Genomic DNA, 21,348 nt, shown 5'->3' on the forward strand with positions numbered 1-21,348 from the left:
GGTGAGAATTACCTGCCACAGTGAAGTGGGATACTGGACCACTTTTACTGAGTCCAACCAACATGCTCCCTACACCAATGAGCTCTGTCTTGATAATGATGTGGTTGAAATGGGATGCATTTCACAGGCTTCTGAGAAAACAAACAAATCCAATTTTATCACTGCAAAATGATTCTGGCAGAGACATGAATATTGGTGGCTGTAGCAAGGCCTTCAGGCATCTGCCAAGAAGTGAGATGTCTGTTCCTTTTTGCCACTAGTGTTACATATCAGTCCTCTTGTTTGTGATGGTCCATTTACAACCACTGGTGTGTCTTCACATAGGATTTCCAACTGCAGTGGCCTTTTTTAAATTATGAGATAACACTTTTGGACACACCCATTACTGTGGCAACAATAGCAGCATTTTCACTAGCTCTGAGGCCTCCAGTTGCTTATTGACAATTGTAAACACTCAAATGATATCTTGCAGGTGTGATGCCATACCACATGGAATGTCATACAAAATTCTCCAAACACCATACTGCATGAACTGTTGAATACATACTGAGCATTTGTGCACAGGCTTTGCTGCAATTAACACACCCACCCTCTACATTTCCTTTTACTATCATTGTTTGGGTGTTCCATAGCACTTTTCGGTTGCTCCATAGCAAATGGCAGTAGTTACTTATTAAGTGTCAACAGTTCCTTAGAAATTGTGAAGCAGTGTATAGTTACCTCATGTGAAACCTAAAGAAACCGTTTTTGCTTTATTACTCTAAAGTATAGTTCTATAATTAGTTATTTATAACAAGTTCATTATGATACTAACATGCATCACATTTATACAATTACAGAGACAAGAGCCAAGACGCCGTAGTTTATTAACATTAGGTAGTCTGAGATCAAAAAAAGAAAGTTTCAATGATTCTTCAGATGGTGGCCAATGGATGCAATTAACTGGTGATCAATGGACTTCTTCTCAGAAGCCCAACAAACATGAGGACACAGAATCTGATGACCATCACCAGATGACTCAAAAAGCTAATGATGTATTTTCAAGTAAACAAGATGTAGATGAAGGGAAAAAACCTGCAATGAAAAACTCTTTAGAATTAGGAAGTAACTTTTGCAACAATGTGCAGCACTATACAGATGATGCCAAAAAATCTGATTCTGAAAGTGACTGGGACAGTGATGACAGCTTGCCTATAGGCAGCTGCACTGCTACAACAAATAAGGAGTCTTTAAACATTACAGCAGTTAAGGTAACAGGAAGCCAGGAAAATAATCCTGATGAAAGAGCACTGAATTTACGGAGGAAAGGTGGTATTTTGGTGAGATCTGAATCAATAGATTTACCTGATGATGCTGATCTTGCAAGAGAGAGACCTGTTGAAAACACTTCATCCAATGAAACTCAACAATTGATTAATTTAAAACAGGAAATTTTCAAGGATGAAAAAGTGGTAAGTTGTAATCTGTTTTTTGTAAAAAAATAATGTAAATGCTATGGTGATAATTTTTTGTGTAAGGTAAGATATTCACAAATTAACCTTGTTTTGTTATGATTGAGGGGAAATGAACTTTTAACTTCCATCTGTACTATAAGTCTTTGAGTTTTCCTGAATCCTGATTTATTCATTTGTAAAACTGACAGAATCCCCAAGGAATATCACACATAGTGTAGACTACCTAAATCTTGCATCTACTCAAATTTTTCTCTTGTTTCTTGGTAATCTTTGAAATAAGAAATTTGTATTTGAATCTGATGTGTACTGTAATTTTCAAATGACACTGATATATCTTACAACTCATGTAAATGTTTCATATTTTCAATATTCTGTACATTTTGAAGTTGCTAAATACTGTTAAAGATGTCAGATTGGGATGGTAACAAACCCTCTGTAATAGTGCCTTGCCTTTTCAGTCATGACCTAACATTATGGTGTGAACTGGCTGATTATCTGTGTACATAACATTAATTTTATTTGGAAACTGCTGCAGTGACAAATATCACATGATTGAAAAAGCTTTTTGACATGCATGCATTCCTCTGGGTTTGAACATGAATGCCCTCTTGTGTGTTATCACACTAATCTAAGACATTATTGTTTTATACAGGAACTGACACTTTTGGAAGCATGCTTCTAAATTTTATATAATGCATGACATAGTTTGATTCTCTCTGTAACTGCATGTTCTATATAGACCATTCACTTGAATTACTTAATTAACCTGCATGTACTTTTCTTTCTCAGGCTTTCCAGAACATGAAGCCTTGTGTGAATGAGGAAGGGACTTTGGGCAGAGAAGGTACATTGATGGGATATGAAGAGATATGGGCATCAAACCCCCATTTGCCATTGTCAACCTCAGAATCGTCTGTGCTAAACTCTTGTTTTAATGTACAAAAAACAACATTAACAAAAAAAGATAGTTCAGACCGAACAGAAGTGTCTGAAAATATTTGTATAGGAACCTTGCTGCAAGATATATCTGAAACTAAAACCCTCTCATGGGATACTCATATGCTGATGTCAGCATCAAATGTACAGCCTGAAACAAAGGAAGATACACTTTTATTTCGATCACCTTGCTTGGACCAAAGGGGGAAAACTCTTAACTCAAGTGAAGCTGGATTATGCCACTTGAAAATGACAGAAGTGCCCGATATTCAAAGTGCAATATTTCCAAAAGTTAAGGTATATCACAGTAAAAGTGAATCTTGTTCAATGGATGCACTTAATGGTAAACTACCTTCTCATGGAGCCATGAAAGAAGTTAAAATGGCACATTGGAAGCGGCATTCTCATCATCAATCAATATCTGTACCCCTATGGAACAAAAGTGAGGAGTCACAGAAGCTATCTGAGCCAAATACAGACCCAATAGTTATAGATAATGGCCATATAAAAGCACAGCTGAAATGCTATGATGAAGCTTTACAAGAGTTAGCACAAGTCCCATTCATAAAAAAACAGACATCCCTACCACTACCTCATAAAAATGAGGCATGGGATCCAATTTTTTCACAGTTTTCAGGTACAAGAGGACACCATTATTTGTCTCTTCCTAGAACAAATGAATTAATTGATGAAGCATTCAAAGAAATAGGAAAGTCTTCAGTGAAATTAAAACAAGGCTCATTATCACTTCCAAGAACAGCTACATCAAAAGATATGATTTCAGATACATATCCAACACTAATGCACCCAAGCAAAAAATTGTCACAGAAAAGAAGGAGGGCAGAAAGTGAAGGAGAAATGTCTTCTGCCCCAGCAAAAGAGTCAGAAAGAATACAGGATACTGCAGGCACTAAATATGAGAAGCTGAAGGGATCTTCTGACTCTTCGCTTCCCACACATTTTAATATCATAGGGAATGTGACTAAAGATGATCAATGTAGTTATGAAACTCATCACAGTGATAATGTTGTATCTTCTAGCAGAGAATCATTGCCAGACAAACCTATACGAAAGAAAAGAGGTATTCTCTTGGCAATGAGATGCTTAATGGGGCGTAGATATGATTCAATGAATGGCAGCATTGCTAGAAACACAACTGTTGAAGAAACAGTTGGTGAAACTGTGTCAGCAACTAACACTAACACCCATGATTGGTTGCAAAATGAAGGGACTACAAGAGAGACATTGAATCTGGATGATAGTACTATAAGGTGCAGTAATCTAGAAGACAATGAAATAGGGGAGCTGGTGAAAACAGAGGATGAAGTTCAGTCACCATCTTTAAACAGAGCATCTTATGCGAATGTTGAGAATAATTCAATTCTATCCAATATTAGTAGAAAAGAAACTGAATTAAAAGATTCTACTGCAGGGGACAGTCTTCCAAAACATCAGGCTATTGAGAGGTAAATCTATAACTTAAGACTGATTGATTTCAAAATTTTTCTTCATATGATGTTTAAGAGACACAAGTTTAATGCTCAATAGATGTATAGTCATAGAAATATCTCTCTCCCCCCCTCTGATGTGTGTGTGTGTGTGTGTGTGTGTGTGTGTGTGTGTGTGTGGAGAGAGGAGAGAGAAAGAGAGAGAGACCTGAACTGGAACTAGAGCTAGAGCTACTGTACTTTTACAGTTAATATGTAATTATCATCCGTGAGTACATGATTTGGTTTAAGAGATACCTGCTCCACTGCTTGAAAACTGGAATCACAAACATTCCTTTATGGTCACAGAAGTTACTGCATGTGCTTCATAATTACTTAGTGGCATCCAAGAATGCTCCTAATTTTCATCCATATAACAAAACAGTTTTAATTGTGTTGTTATGAAGACTGTGTAAGCAAATCCATCCACTACATGCCTATCACAATTTTTCCTAGAATATACAGACATTCTGTGTGTGAGACAATGAAATTTGTGATATGGTCATTATAGTCTCATTAATACATTTATAGATTGGTATTATCTTTCCATTGATATTAAACTCTAATATTCCTTTCTTCTTTCTTCCATTGACATCAATGTATCCATGACAAAATTAAATGTTCTTCTACCAGTTTACTATGCATTCCAGTTTCCCCTTAAAAGTACTTTGAATTAGTGAAAATGTGTAATTATGTGTCAGTATATACCATGTATTTCCAATCCCATAGTTTCCTAGTATGCTGAAAATTTTGCACACACTTGTTTGGTTTCCATTTTCCAGTGTGCATAGCTTTTATTAATACAGAATTAAACAACCACAGACCAAGTTACAGTTTACAAAAAATTGCTGATCTGGCCTGATATGAGCAAGCAGACTTGATTGTGGAAGAATGATCTCAGAAAGTCCATAACTCCTCACAAAATCATTAATGGTACAGCAATAAATAATCTGTGTAGCAGACTCTAATCCAATCCAGTAGCAGGCATCCATGTTCAAATTGTGTGCCATGAAGATGATGTGTACAGTGTCCACTTGGTGAACGATATGATTATTGAGCTGCCAGCTGCTGCTTATAAATACATTCTGGCCTCTAGGAAGTGGAACCAGCTGATTCACTGAGAGTGTCATCTGTTCTCAGTTGCTGGGTCCTGCAGCTTCTTAGATTCAATAAAATCAATATTTTCTGTGACAGAATCTATTTAGTTATCCAGGTAAGGTGTCAGAAGAGATATCTAAACTTTAATGACTATTTTCTTATTATTTGACTTTGAAGTCTACCTTTATTCTTTTTCTTCTTCATTGCATCATATTCTGCACAGTTTTTACCCATACCTATGTTACTCCTCAGTGTAAAGCTATGCTGGGAGTGGGGCTGATTTCTGGCACCACGCCATAGGGTGTGCAGTGGAGTGACAAGCTGGTGGGACTCAGTAACAGACTGGTGGTTGAAAGAAATATTTTGTTTGTCATCAGTTACACATCTTGTCATTGATAATGACAGGCAGTCATATCTGACTCTGACACAGCAGACTGGTGATGCCCAGCATGTGTCTGGCTTCCACTTCAGTGAAGAGGTACACGCATTAACATCCTGCATTGGTGACGTCAAGCTGAACAGTAGCATCAGTCTATCAATGGGCCAAGGCTCTGATATAAATGATGCATTTCTTCTTCTTCCTGTGTTTGGCTGTTGAATGCCCACACCCAGGCTACTCAGGCCCAGCTCAGATACACTGCATAGACAAGGGAAGACAGCTGTGCCTGGGACATGACCAGCTGCGCACTGGCAGGAGTCTCATGGTGGCAAGTGCTGTGGTACTGAGACCCACAGGAAGGCACAGTGCAGGAGGCAGCCAGCCTGACCAGATCTCCAACCCATGGCTGCAGCTTGTGGTGCACAGTCCTGTCATTGTCTAGCATGGCTCTGCCATTGTGCTGCTCAACTCAGAATGAATCTACCGTATTTACTCGAATCTAAGCCGCACTTTTTTTCCAGTTTTTATAATCCAAAAAACCACCTGCGGCTTAGAATCGAGTGCAAAGCAAGCGGAAGTTCTGAAAAATGTTGATAGGTGCCGCCACAACTAACTTCTGCCGTCGAATATATGTAGCGCTACACAGGCATCCTTTGTAGGCACAAAGGTAAATACTGGCGCCAAAACCTCTGCGTCAGTAAGTAAAATAAAATAAAAAAAATTGGAAGACGAGCAATTTTCTCCGCCCGAGTTTCGACCACTGCATTTTCATACATTATCCAACGAAGTAAATACAAATTCCGTATTGTTCATCTTCGAATTTCAATGTACTACAAAAATCCGAGTGGTAATACTGGGATTTTTGTCAATATGGCCAACTCTACGTTCTGAATTTTTTCCTACCTGTGAGAAGAGATGGTTGCTAATAGGAACCTGATGAAATGTGAATCACATGCAGTATTCTCTTCACCACAAGAATAATACGAATATAAACATTTTGCCATGTATTCTTTCATGTTTGCTTCTATCTCATTTAAATCCTGTCTGCCAAATAAACTACGAAACTGGAGTGAGACACCAGCAAACGCGGAAGAATATACGTATCGTGTCATGTTTATATTCGTATCACTCTTATGCCTAATAGTGATACAGTCAGAAATGAAGCATGGCAACTGACTAGATTTTTAAATCTAAGATGACTAATTTCTGTGCAGAATTTGATGTACTAAAGAAGCGGCCGCAAAGATTTTCAAACGGAGAAAAATTTTCGCCAAACTCTCGTTCAGAACATGTTCTATCATACGCAGTCTATTATTTGGTTCTTGTTGATCATTATCAAAGAAAGCAGCAGTGTAAGTAACAACAAATAGCAGTCTCTTGCCATTGTTTCGCTAATGCGACGATTCCTCTCTTATTTTAATTGTAGGCGGCGGTAGTGCGCACAAAAGCAAGCCATGCCGCGAGCAGCGACAGGCCGTAAACACGCACTATCAGAATGCGACAAACAATGCATGACACAGTATAGTAATGCATTTTCAGCTTAGAGTGACTGACGTAAACACCTATAACATAGAAAACGGTACTTATCAGATCAAAGCAAAATAAGCAATCGATTCAAACCAGACGAAGCACGTGAAAAAGGAAGGGTATCCGTATAAATACGGACGGAGCGCCTGACGCATAGCAATGGCTACCTGGTAAAGCTTAACTGCTAAGCTTTCGACTCAAACCAAACTACTGTAGCTGTATCATCATTCATTCGACCTAAATTGTGTCTCATATTACAATGGACCAACTTTGTTTTGATTTGGAGGTGCGGCCTAAAACTTTTCTCTCCCCTTGAATTTCGAGTCTCAAATTTCAGGTGCGGCTTAGATTTGGGAATTTTTTTTTTTCCCTTATTTCGAGTCTCATATTTCAGGTGCGGCTTAGATTCAAGTGCGGCTTAGATTCGAGTAAATACGGTACCTCAAAATCCATAGCTATTCATATGGCCCTGGGGTGAATTTGTTGCACTATTACTCCCCCCTCCAGTCACAGTTCTTGCACTGGTGTGGTGACACTGTCTTACCTGCTTTGGCTATTACCAGTGTGCAGTGCAGATTTTGCTGGGCATGGTTAGCCCATTTTCGATCCTTTTTTGTACATGTTGCTATAACCTATATGTCACTGAATTGTGCTTTCTGGCCAGTGAAAGCTAACACAATGCTTTGTAGCAGCTTACTCACAAAATCCCTACAAGTTTCACTTAAAACTAGGTACTGACACTGCATTGCCTCCCTGCACAAGGAAAACCCAGCCCCTCAGCTCTTCCTCAGAGCCATTTACCCACAGTGACAATTTCCACCATTGATCTATACCATAAGTGACACACTCCCATTAAAGTTTATGGCTCCTTCCTATCTTCTTTAAGCTCTCTAAATTCATTCTCCATTTCTTGCTCAAGGGATCTTATCCACTGGAATTGTGATTATCCACAGATTGGTTTTTTGAACTGCTCACTGTTTCAGGTAAATAAAAGCTATGCAAAACAAAATCAGAGTCACTGTGGCATTAGGAATTGCTACACTCAACATCACGTTTACCACATCAGTACTGTTCAACATGCTGCATTAGTTGCTCTATAGTGATCTGCCATTCCTGTACAGATGTTATCTGACTCAGTAAATGAACTAGACCTGATCCCAGGTATCATTCAAGAAGGTAGGGGTTTGCTTAGGCAGCATCTCTAAGGGTTTATCCAGACAATACAGCTATGGTTGTGCTATATTTGAAAGAGTGACTTCCATCATTTTAGCTGGTAAATGAAGTGTGGGTACTGTAATATCACACGTAGTTCCATTAATCAACAACCCACTGTCCCTTAATTTAAGTGTCTTGCTCCCATGAGCTTCTATTGTTCATAGCAACTTGCTACATTATTGTATTGTTATACACCAGTAATACCCAATGTTGACCCACTCTCTGGAAGTATGACTTCAGTTATATAACATCCTTTCCACATGATCAACCTTCTTTTTGTCCCTGAACAACTGCATGGTTTATACATTGACTCCCATCTGTATCCATCCCCTTTCTTCCCTCTGTAATTCATGCAATACTACTTCCACTATTTGCTGTATCTGCTCCTTCAACCATGTGTCTGCCACGAGCAACTTCTTGTGCTCCCATGAGTATTCCATTATTACTTGCTAACCATTGCAAACCCAAAAATACCTCTTCCAGCCTCCTTATTTCATCCTGTAGTTCCCGAACATTATATACCAAACATAATGTCCACTTGTGAATATACAGTATCACATCATGCTGAACTGGAAACAAAACTCCTCACTCCAAGTGATGAAGTTGCAGTGCTGCTACTCCAACCTAGGCGAAGAAGTGCACCACTGCTGAAAATAGCATTCTTCCTTCCTCATCCTTGTTGAATGACAACTTAAGGACAGGGGCCACTGTCATCTCCCCTCCCCCCAGAAGCCTATTGTCTCTGAACGGCATCCCTCACACAACAGTTAAAGATAATCCTTACCCTAACATAAATATATTATCTAACACACAATTACTTTAAAAATCCACACAACACACACACACACACAAAACAAAATTAAAAGAATCATAAAAAACATAAAACATATTGGGCATGTCCTCAACCTTAACAAATATGGTACACAGAGTTTATGACCTTCCTTCCCCTGTTGCTCTCCCCTCCACCCCTTATTTTTTTGCTATTTTCTTTGTGTTTACTAATATTACCCCTGAGATTGACTCTGGCACACCCTTGAACAGTCACAAGCATCTGAAATGTTTAATCATTGACCTCATTGGCATCTGTAGCTTCACATTCAAAGATGACTTGGTTTCAGTCACTTGGTACAGGCCCTGGTGTCACGCACTTCTTTGTCTTCCATTCTGGAGTTTATGATCTTGACACCATCCCCTGCTGGCCTACTTTGTATTGAGGTAAAGTTCCCATACGCTTTACTGCCTCCTCCTGTCTGACCTGTGTCATGGTGTTCACTTGCTCCACCCTCCTCCATACTTCTCCACAGTTGCTGCAAACTTTCAGACTGCCTTTCTAGTCCTACTCATTTTCTGCTTAATCATATCAAATGTCAGTGGCATCTTTCTACCATGCATCACCTCAAATTATGACAATCCTGTTCTCAAGACTACTTTGAAGTTATATGCACTCACTAAAAAAGATAAATATGTGTCCCAGTCTGTATGTGGAAGTAAACATAATAACTACTAAGCATCCTTCTGATTGTCCGATGAACCCACTCCATCCTTCCATTTGACTGAGGATGAAGTGGACTAGCTCTTAATTTTTTTCATTCTCAACAACCAACACAATTTCTTCATTAGGCCCAACATGAACTTTACCCATTGATCTGTTATTGTTATCTTCGGCTCCTCAAATTTCAACACCCATTAATTTGCCAATGCTTGTGTGACCGTGACTGCCTGCTGGTCTGGCATTGGCACCATCTTGATATAATGACAAAAATAATCTGTTATAGTCAGCACAAAATGATTCCCTGCTGGTGTTTGGTTATATGGTCTTAACACACCTACTCCAGTAAACCAAAACTGTTCTGTCACTTTCAGCAGTCTCTGTAACAGTACCTCTTTCCAATTTAAATCTTCATGTTGTGCACAGTGCACACAATTTCTCACATACTGAGTGACATCACCTTCCTTTCCTCCCCATCCGTATTTCTCCACTTCCCTCAGATTGATAACTGCGCACCCACCATGGCCAGACAAAACATGATCATGCATTTCTCTTGGCACCTCTTTCCTTATCTTCCCTGCTACAACCACTTTCAGTCCTAATCTCATCTCCTTACATCACAAGCCATCACACATGCTGAACTACTGCTACTTATTGTACTGCTTACATTCACTATCAGCACTGTGTGCTGCTTGCCACTCAGTTGGTCTTGACTTAGTTGCTTATATTACCACTACCTTCCACCTAAGTGCATCCTCGTTTCTGTATTTCTTCCCTGATTTGAGGATCATTTTGTGCTCAGATTCACTGGTTTTTAATGCCCATCGTATCAGTTTACTTGATGGGTCCTTCAAACCTAGTAACTACTTGAAAGCAGCATGGCCAGTCACTACTTTAAGCTTCCTCCCATACAGGTGACACCAGAAGTATGTTACTCTGTACAACAGGCTAAGAATCTCCCTCTCTGTTGTAGAGTAATTCCTCTCAGCTACATGCAGTTGTACTGATGCAAACACAATGGGATATTCGTCTTCATCGACCTCCTGGCTCAAAACACATCTGAGAGTATGGTTCAAAGCATTACTTAATAATATAAACTCCTTCTGAAAATCTGGGAACACCAACAATAGACTCAACATCAATACTTCCTTGAACTCACCAAATGCTTTCTGACACTCCTCAGATTACACAAATTTGATGCCCTTTTTCACTAACTGTGTAATCGGTCATGCAATACCTGCAAATCCGCTCACGAATATTCTTCAGTTACACATCTCATCTTTGACAATATGAGGCAGTCACGACCCACTCCAGTGCAGCAGGCTAGCAATGGCCATCAGGCAGCTGGGTTACACCGCGGTGAAGAGGTACACATGTTAGTGCTCTGTGTTGATGATGTCAGACTGAAGAGCAGCTGGCAATCTGTCAGTGGGCCAAGGCCCTGACATCAGCAGTGCATTTCTTCTTCTTGCTGCAAGTGTGTTCTGCTGTTGAGTGCCCACACCCAGGCAACTCAGGCCCAGCTCACATCCACTGCAGAGATGAGGGAAGACTGCCAGGCATGGGACATGATCCGCAGCCTCTGGCAGGATTCCGGCAGTGGTAGGCATAGACAGCAGGATGGCAGTGCTGTGGCACCAAGCCCCACAGGGATTACGTAGTGCAGGAGGTGACTGGCCTGACCTAGTCTTGAACCCATGGCTACAGCTAGTTTTGGCGGTCATCTTGTCATTTAGCATGGCCCTGGCATTGTTGTGGTGCTGCTGGACCTCAAATGAATCTACCTCGAATTTCACAGCTATTTATATGGCACCAGGATGCATTTGTTGCACTGTTACCCACCCTCTCCTCATATGGTTCATAATAGGGTTCTTGCCCTGGTGTTATGACACCGCCCTGCCTGCTCTGGCGATTACTGCTGCACTATTGAGGTTTTGCCAACCACACCTAGCCCATCTTGCAATCCTTTTTTGTGTATGTTGCTATAACTTATACGTCACCATATCATCATATTGTGCTTTCTGGCCATTGGTAGCTAACTCTAACTAGGGTTTACGGTGGCTTTCTTACAGATTACTGCAAGTTTCACTTAATTCTAGGTAGTAACACTACAGCTATTTACCAAACTAAGTATCCTATTATCACATAGCAGAACTAAACTGTGTTAAGTGGCCATTAACACTTTGCCATCCGCACGTCTCATACAAATTTATTCACCTGGTGCTGGTAGCGCTAAGTTGGATTACTTGGCTTGTCGCCGGCCACTTGTCACCTTTCCGTTGATGACAAGATGTCCGTGCATTCATCATAAATAATCCTTTTGTCTCTTTCATCTGCCATGATGAAAGGGCACAAGTACTTATAAAAACAAAACACTTGTTGACGTGTGTAACTTATTGTTACCTAAACAAAACACCAACAGAGTGCAAAAGATACTAACGTGCTGTAATCAGCCACTGTGTGATACTATGCAGACGACACCACTCTGGTGTCACCGGCCACTAAGTGATACTCTGCAGACAAGACACCAATGTGGTGTTGCCGGCCGTTGACCACTGCACAAAAATTGTGGTTGCATGAATTATTTCACATATTTGACCCTTTTTAGACTTCATTGACTTTGCTTATTAAATCACCCGTTTAGCTGTGCACTTACATTTTGTAAAACTGGCATCTGTGTAAATTTTACCTATCAGTTTTTTGAATTTTTACAATTAATAATTTAATTGTTTTGTTTGTGTGGCCACCTGACTATGAAACTACTGTGCTTGTAAATGTTAAGTTTGAATCAAAGTGTCAATGTACATAGCTTTTGTTTAACTTTTACAAAAGTATTTTTTTTCTCTTTCATTACCCTCACAGAAACATTTAAATTAATAATCCTAACAAAATAGCTAACTAAGCTGGTGGCATAATAGCACAGTCAATGAAAACCAAGAAAAGTCTCACACTTGGTAGGATGATGGTTCAAATTCATGTCCAGCCATCCATACTTGGGTTTACTCCAAGTAACTGCCAACATGGTTCCTTCGAAATGGCACAGCCAGTTTCATCCCTCATATGTCAAACACTCTGCGCTTTTGCTCCATCTCTAGTGACATCAATCTCAATGGGCAGTAAAACCTAATCTTCCTTCTTCCTTCAAAAAAGGTTGAACATGATAAATAATTCATGTAGTTGCAAATTTTTGTGCCATAAAGAACATATTCCAAATCGTGAGTGCTGAGTGTGGGGATGGGGGTGCATTTAAAGGTCACTTTTGTATGTTTTTCTTGAATAACTCAAAAACAGCAGCCTCTGGCAAAACATGTTCCAGTACAAAATTATACTACATTAAATTTATTACAGAAAGGTGCTATTCATTGTTTCCTGCAGGACTAATAATTTCTGCATAGTGAGCAAGAGAATATGAAAATCTCACTTGACACACTTATGCTGTAGCTTAGATAGTTTCTGAAGGCTGATTTGAGGTACTTTTCCAATTGAATAGATCAAGAATGTCCCACATAAAACTGTTAATCATGGCTTCCTCCACACCACTGTGGTAAATTATAAACAATTATCACTTCCACTCTGTATATAAATGGTCTGATAGATAATCCTAGAAGCTCCATTAGGCTTTCCACCAATGATCCAACTGTATACAGGAAATTCCCAATACCAGAAAATTATTGTAAACTCTAGGAAGACTTGCAGAGAACTGATAGTAAAGGGACTTTCAGTTGTACCACAAAAAAAAAAAAAATATCAGTGACACACTTCTATTCATTAAATGACCCCCATGATGAAATACACAGCTTTTGTTTGACTTTGCTCTATCTAATCTCTTAACTGTAGTTGGTGATGGTCCAACACATGTCCAACATCCTTGAAAAGTTACTTATCAAAAGAAGCTACTATTTTGACTATTACATTTCACTGTTCTCTCTTTGCATGATGTCATTTACAAATACATGTTTTATCTGTAAACAAGCTGTTTACCATTTGCTCCATTGATTTCACTTATTTTCATTGTCACATGGTTTTATTTTCTGTTTTATATACACACACGGTGGTTCTAAACTTAAATACTTCACCTCTTTCGAAAAATGCCCATAAAGGCTTTTCTTTTTGTCAATTATGTAAGATATGAATGCTATGAATAATTTCATATGCAAAGAGTATATGTAAGTGAGGTACATGGCAGTGGAAACATTGCCTGAGGTAATTACACTAAGGTTGATACTTACGTGTACATCTCAATCCACACCTGTAGTTTTCAAATAATTCTGTAGCACATGGCTAAGGACACTTCCCATGTTACCACATATTAACCTACTTTCCTGCCCATTCACATATGGAGCATGGAAAGAAATTTCTTAAATGTCTTTGGACTTGCTAATTAGTCTAATCTTGTCTTCACAGGCCCTATAGGAAAGATACACAGGTGTTTGTAATATACTCCTAGATTCCTCACTTAATATTGGTTCTTGAGACTTTGTGAGTAGGCCCCCATGGGATGGTTGGCATCTGTCTTGAAGGGTCTGTCTGTTTAGCTTTTCCAGCTTCTCAATGTAACTCTCCCATGGGTCAAACAATCCTGTGATGAATTGTGTTACATTTCTTCATTTGTGTTCTATATCCCTGTTAATCCTGTTTGGTGTGTCACGTACCCTTAAATAATGTTCTAGACTAAGATTGCATGATAGTTTTGTAAGCATTCTCCTTAGACTGGTTGCATTTTCCAGATATTGTATTGTTGTTGTTGTGGTCTTCAGTCCTGAGACTGGTTTGATGCAGCTCTTCATGCTACTCTATCCTGTGCAAGCTTCTTCATCTCCCAGTACCTACTGCAACCTACATCCTTCTGAATCTGCTTAGTGTATTCATCTCTTGGTCTCCCCCTACGATTTTTACCCTCCACGCTGCCCTCCAATACTAAATTGGTGATCCCTTGATGCCTCAGAACATGTCCTACCAACCGATCCCTTCTTCTGGTCAAATTGTGCCACAAACTTCTCTTCTCCCCAATCCTATTCAATACCTCCTCATTAGTTACGTGATCTACCCATCTAATCTTCAGCATTCTTCTGTAGCACCACATTTCAAAAGCTTCTATTCTCTTCTTGTCCAAACTATTTACCGTCCATGTTTCACTTCCATACATGGCTACACTCCATACAAATACTTTCAGAAATGACTTCCTGACACTTAAATCTATACTCGATGTTAACAAATTTCTCTTCTTCAGAAACGCTTTCCTTGCCATTGCCAGTCTACATTTAATATCCTCTCTACTTCGACCATCATCAGTTATTTTGCTCCCCAAATAGCAAAACTCCTTTACTACTTTAAGTGTCTCATTTTCTAATCTAATTCCCTCAGCATCACCTGACTTAATTCGACTACATTCCATTATCCTCATTTTGCTTTTGTTGATGTTCATCTTATATCCTCCTTTCAAGACACCATCCATTCCGTTCAACTGCTCTTCCAAGTCCTTTGCTGTCTCTGACAGAATTACAATGTCATCGGCGAACCTCAAAGTTTTTATTTCTTCTCCATGGATTTTAATACCTACTCCAAATTTTTCTTTTGTTTCCTTTACTGCTTGCTCAATATACAGATTGAATAACATTGGGGAGAGGCTACAACCCTGTCTTAATCCCTTCCCAACCACTGCTTCCCTTTCATGTCCCTCGACTCTTATAACTGCCATTTGGTTTCTGTACAAATTGTATATAGCCTTTCGCTCCCTGTATTTTACCCCTGCCACCTTTAGAATTTGAAATAGAGTATTCCAGTCAACATTGTCAAAAGCTTCTCTAAGTCTACAAATGCTAGAAACGTAGGTTTGCCTTTATATTGTATTAATGAACCAAAATCGACCACCTGCTTTAGATTATTGAACTTATGTAGTCATTCCATTTAATGAACATACAAATTATTACACTCAGGTATTTATATGAGTTGAATATTCCAATTGGCACTCATTTATATTGTACCATGGGATACACCTTTTACATTTTGTGCAGTACAAAATTTATGAAATCAATTTGCTGAATGCAAAGTCCTTGGCATCAGCTGTATTAGTAACTGAGCTACTAGTCAATAGTGACGTATGAAAATTTGTGCCAGACCGTGACTCAAACCTGGATTTCCTGCTTATTTTGAGTGATTGTCTTAACCGCTTCAACTATCAATGCTCACTCCCTGGACTGATCCAAACTTCCATGTCACACTTTCTATATCCTTACATCATAGTCCTCCAAATTCACCTTGTTTTGCTCACAACATTACTTGGTTAAAAGGACTGCTCACGATAAGTGGGAAATCCAGGTTCAGTTCCGGGTGTGGCACAAATTTTCATATGTCATTATTGGCTAGCAGATCTATACCTAATACAGCTGATGTCAATGAATTTGCATTCAGCAAATTCATGATGAATCATTTGAAAGAGCTGTGGATTGTCAGCAGTGTTTGTTCTTTCAAGGAAAAATTTTACATTTCAGAACACTTAATGCAAATTGCCAGATTTTGAAACCCTTTGAAATCTTGTCAAGATCTGATGGGATACTTCTGCACTTTCTTTCAGAGAATACTTCATTATAGACAGGCAATGTCATTTTCTTACAATGTACAGTTTGTCAGTGTACAGGTTTGCCTGTGAACTTTTCCACACTGCCTCTGCTAGACAAATTATTTGATGACCAGATTAATATGGCAGCTGTGCATTACAAATTTTGTTTCCAGAGACAAATTAATCAGACTCATATGAAGTGGGTAGCAGACTTGCAAGGGCTTTTACACCATTGCAAGTTTAGGTGTGAGTGTGGATGTTATTATGATGTTGCCATGCTCAGGAATGCCATTACTCAAAATGTGTCAGATGGTTGCGTACACAGATTCTTAAGTATCCTGATCCTAAGAAACATCCTGTGAGAATAACACTGTGTGGTGGACCAAGACCAAACTCAGGATCTTTGGCTTTCCTGGACAAGAGCTCTACCAACTGAGCTATCCAAGCATGGATAGCTCGGTTGGTAGAGCACTTGCCCATGAAAAGGAAAGGTCCTTAGTTTGAGTCTTGGTTCAGCACACACTCCCAATCCGCCAGAAAGTTTCATATAAGCACCACTCCACTGCAGAGTGAGAATTTCATTATAGATCCTGATCCTACTTTGCAACAGGTTTTGGAATTAGTAGGATGTCAGGATTTATATTACAGTGCTGGAGTGGATTTTGATTCAGCTTCTCTTTGTACCATACAGATTAGTGGTAAACAGGTTGTACCAGTAGTTTGTGTGTCACATCATACAAAGTCTCAGCCTGGGCAGCAACATAAACACCAACTGAATGCTAGGCAGCAGACTAGCAGTAAAAATCTTGTCCTTGGTTTTCTAAGCGCACAAGCAAAACGCATGCCCCTGTTGTGATGCTCAATGGTATCATTGTGGCAACCACGGTGATGTTCAAGCCATCTGTTTGCAAACCCACAACTCCACCATACACTTTGCACATTCTCCCAAGTCACAGTCAATGAATTTTGATGCACTTTTTTCAAAGCCAAGTCATAACTCTAGTGTTACACAGTGCAAGTCAAGTGCAACAGAAAAGAAGTTACCCACTTCTTCTATTCAGCAGCAGGGCAATAAGATGTTTATCTCTCTGCAGACTGCCAATAGCACACAATGTGTGCAGTTAGACAATGGTAGGCCAGTGACTTCGTTGAGCAGAAGCACTTACAAATTGTTAGATAAGCTACTGCCTTGATCCATAGTTTTAAGGATGTTATATGAGAAAAGCGTGAGTTGGGTTTCACATGACTGATGTTTTCAGAGGAGGTTATTTTGTTTGAGATGCCTCATTATGTTTAAACTTAGAATATTTTACAACAGATGGATATCAAGGATATAGTAGTTTTGTGGATCACTTTTGTTGCCCTTTTTGTAGGCAGATATGGCCTGTTCTTTCTTCCAGCTATTGGGCAAAGTTTTTTGTTTAAGTGATTTGTGCTATATTGTGGTAAAATGAGGAGGTAATTCAGATGAAAATTCTGTATAGAATCTGATGGGGTTTTTATTGGGCTCTGAAGCAGTTTTAGCAGTTTCTGCTATTTTCCAATGTAACTGACTGTAGTATATGTATAACTCATCTTTTCAGACATGGGAATTAAAATATGGCAGCACTTCTGGGTTTTCCTTTGTAAAGGAACATTTGAAATTGGAGTTCAGCATTTCTGTTTTTGCTTTGCTGCCATGAATTTCATTTCGTGTGTCATCCATTAGTGTCTGGGCACTGAGTTTGGTTCCATTAATATAACTTATACATGGCCAGAATTTCTATCAGTTTTTGAGGGATCTTTAGATAAGGTTCTGCTACAGTAGTCACTGAAGACCTAATTCACTGCCTTTTCACAGCTAAGCTCTGTTCTATTATGTAGCTATCTGTACTGTGCTTGGTCAATTACTGTTCTAAACTTGAGCCACTGTTGTTCTACATACTCATGCCCAGAGCTAAATGTTTCAAATTCTTCTTTGAGATATGACGCTATTACTTGTTTATCTAGTTCAGGAAACTGGCTGAGAAGATGGGGTTCCATGTAAAATCTACTTGCCAGCACTGTACATGAGATAAGGCAACATCCAGGTGATGTCTGAAACAGCACAAGTCATCAGTGCAGTGTAACATCTGATGTCAGCAATAATCATCCTTAAAAAATTATTATGGACACTATGCATAATACAGTTCTGTGGTGATCATGCTCTTTTAGTAGAACTAATTTGTCCTGTCAGGACATCACATCTTGTAAATATGTGCTATCAGTGTAGTAATGAGATTAATATTCACATAAGGAAACTGAGGCATATCTGTGAAACACTATGTCACAATTTAGTCATCATAATCAAGGATACCAATTCCAGTTCAACTTTTTGAAAAAAAAAAAAAAAAAGTTTGCTTCCATGGTGTCTGACTTCTAGTCCTTGAACTTGGACCATATTTTATTGCCAAGCTTCAAAGACATGTGATACAGGATGTTTTCTAAGAAGCTAGGTCTGTAACAAGGTAACATTTATTCTGATCTATGTTTTGTTTCATAAACAAGTGTGAACATTTTCCAAAAAGAAAAAGAGAGAAGGATTTCATATATAAACATACAAGTTATTGATGAAGTTTTCATGGGCTGTCAGCTGAGTCAATGCATCATTCGGCAACAACATTTTGACAAGTTTTCTACTCATCATATTCAGGCAAAGTGTCAGGTTCAGGTCCATTGCCTGTCTTTATAGCCACTGGACCACAGGCTCCTCTGCCTCCTCTCCAATAGCTATACCAATCACACACATCTGAAAGGGGTGTTGTGGATGGTGGTGGGACAACCACTCAGGCATCATATCCTGGCACTGCCTGTCTATTCCACCTGCTGCCTACATCGCCCTCACATCAGAGTGCTCAGGGCATATTCTTACAACTGCCACATTCCATGTAGAGGTGAGCTGGAAACTGCTATCGCAGCTGACAATGTCATCACAGGTCCATTTCTCCACTGCCTCTTTGATGGTCAAGTCCCAGAACCCATCTACCAGGCACAGACACTTGGTCTGTTCAAAGTTAAGTGTATTACCTTTGTTGAGGCTGTGCTTTACAAGTGCAGATTTGTCCATTTGGCTGAGGCAAATGCTTCTCATATGTTCTGAGTCGCATTGCAAAATACAGCACTGTGTCTAACTGATGTATTGTTTGCCACATTCTTAACTGATGTTATAGATTCCAGGTGTCAATAGTTCTACTGTATCTTTCATTGAGCCAAGCATATTTTTTATTTTAGCAGATCAATAGAAAATGGTTCTGATGTTATTTTCCTCAAAAATCATGGCAGTCTTGGCCATGGCTGGTCCAGAATATGGAAGGAACATCAGATGCTTCGTGTTTTCTTCCTGGTTGACTTCTTTCTCTTGTTGGTTTGCTAGATAGTGTGTCTTATCTGTGTCTCTGAGTAGGCATTCCTGCAAAAGATTTCCTAAAGATGCTGCACCTTGATGGGTTAACTCTCCTTGTTGCATATGTCTCATGCTCTGCAAACCAAGCTGGTGAGCACAGTTTTTCAGTGTGCTGGATGGTGGCAGCATTTAGGTACATGTCTGTGAGCATCTTTTTTCTGTAGACAGAGTGTCCTAGCATGCCATCAGTTTTCTTCTTTATCAGGATATCAAGGGGAGGTAGACATCTTTTTTCTTCTGCCTCCATAGTGAACTTTATGTTGTCATGTATGCCATAAAGGTGGTCAAAAAATTTTTTTAGGTTTTCTTTGCCATGCAGCCACACTACGAACGTCTCATCCACATATTGGTAGAATGCATTTGGTTTCAGGCACACGGTTTCAAGGGCCATTTCCTCGAAGTGCTCCATATATAGGTTTGCAATGCTTGGTGCTAGGAGGAATCCCATGGCAACTCCATCTAATTTCATGATCACCTTAACAGCATACTTGACAATATAAAGTTCACCTTTCCTTGATATCCTGATAAAAAGAAAACTGATGGCATACTGCACTCTCTGTCTATAGCAAAAAGATGCATAAGGACCAGTACGTACCATATTTTACAGACTATAAGATGCTATGGAGTATAAGACACATCTTAATTTTCAAACACTTTAAAAAAAAAATAATGTTTTTAACATTTTTATTATTAGATTGTAAACACAGACTAAAAAATTCTTAGTTTATAAAACTGAACTGATCTTTAAGATCCCTGAAGATCATCATCATCTGTTTTTGGCCATTTTTCATACAATCTGAAATTTCCACATTTAGTCTTTCTCATTTTTTTCAGTTCTTCTGTACTAGCCCGCCAACCATGAGTGGTTTTTTTCTGTTGGCAGAGGGCTGAAATGCAGTTCATCTGCTTTGTTTCCATGTTCTTCTGCAGATGCTATTACTTTCAATGTATAGCCTGCATCATATGAATACCTTTTATTTTTTCTATTACAAAACTATATAATAACAAAAATAGTGTACTGTTACCAATAACACAAATCACTTTCAATTCAAGTTCACTGGCACCGTAGACTGCAGTGATGCATCATAGGCATGACAGTGTTCTGAGTTTGTGATGGCAGGGCAGGAAGAGACAGTGTTAGCATGCTTCTGAATCCCTCAACTCATGTTCATTACATTGGTGCACTTATGCTACCAGTTGAATCCAATGTTACCAGACAGAGATACATTCCCTCTGGCATCAAATATATGGCCATTTTTGAGACTGGCAGGAATTTCATATCAAAATTGTACAGTTTTATATTAATTTTGAGTATAAAAGGCACCTGAATTTTGGAGGCAATTTTTCAAAGAAAACATTGCATTGTATAGTGCATAAAATACGTTAAACACCAGTAGCTTCCATCATCCAGTGCAATGGAAATCCTTGCTCACCACCTTTGTGTGCAGAGCATGAGATGTATATGACAAGAAGAGTTTACTCACCAAGTTGCAGCATCTTTGGGAAAACCTCTGTGGGAACAGCTACTCAGAGACACCGATAAGACATGCTCTCCAGCCCAACAGGAAGAAGAAAGGATATGACTTTTAAGTATTAACAAATCATCTGGCATTCCTTCCATATGCAGGAGCACCTATGGCCGAGACTGCCAGGATTTTGAAGAAAACTAACATCAGAACCATTTTCCATTCATCAGCTAAAATCAGAAATGTGCTTGCCTCAATGAAAGGCAAATTAGGATTATGGACACCTTGAGTCTATAACATCAGTTTCAGATGTGGAA

General features: G+C 39.2%; 1 long non-coding RNA gene across 1 annotated transcript in view; it reads left to right on the top strand.

The window, feature by feature from the left end:
- The first annotated feature begins 3,729 nt into the window (after nt 1–3,729).
- LOC126184985 (uncharacterized) overlaps nt 3,730–21,348 on the top strand; it is a 61,914-nt gene continuing 44,295 nt past the window's right edge. Inside the window, exon 1 of the long non-coding RNA XR_007536924.1 lies at nt 3,730–3,856. This is a non-coding gene — a long non-coding RNA (uncharacterized LOC126184985). The remainder of the gene's footprint in view (nt 3,857–21,348) is intronic.

The sequence above is a fragment of the Schistocerca cancellata genome, chromosome 4, assembly GCF_023864275.1.
Source record: "Schistocerca cancellata isolate TAMUIC-IGC-003103 chromosome 4, iqSchCanc2.1, whole genome shotgun sequence".
Lineage (NCBI taxonomy): Eukaryota > Metazoa > Arthropoda > Insecta > Orthoptera > Acrididae > Schistocerca > Schistocerca cancellata.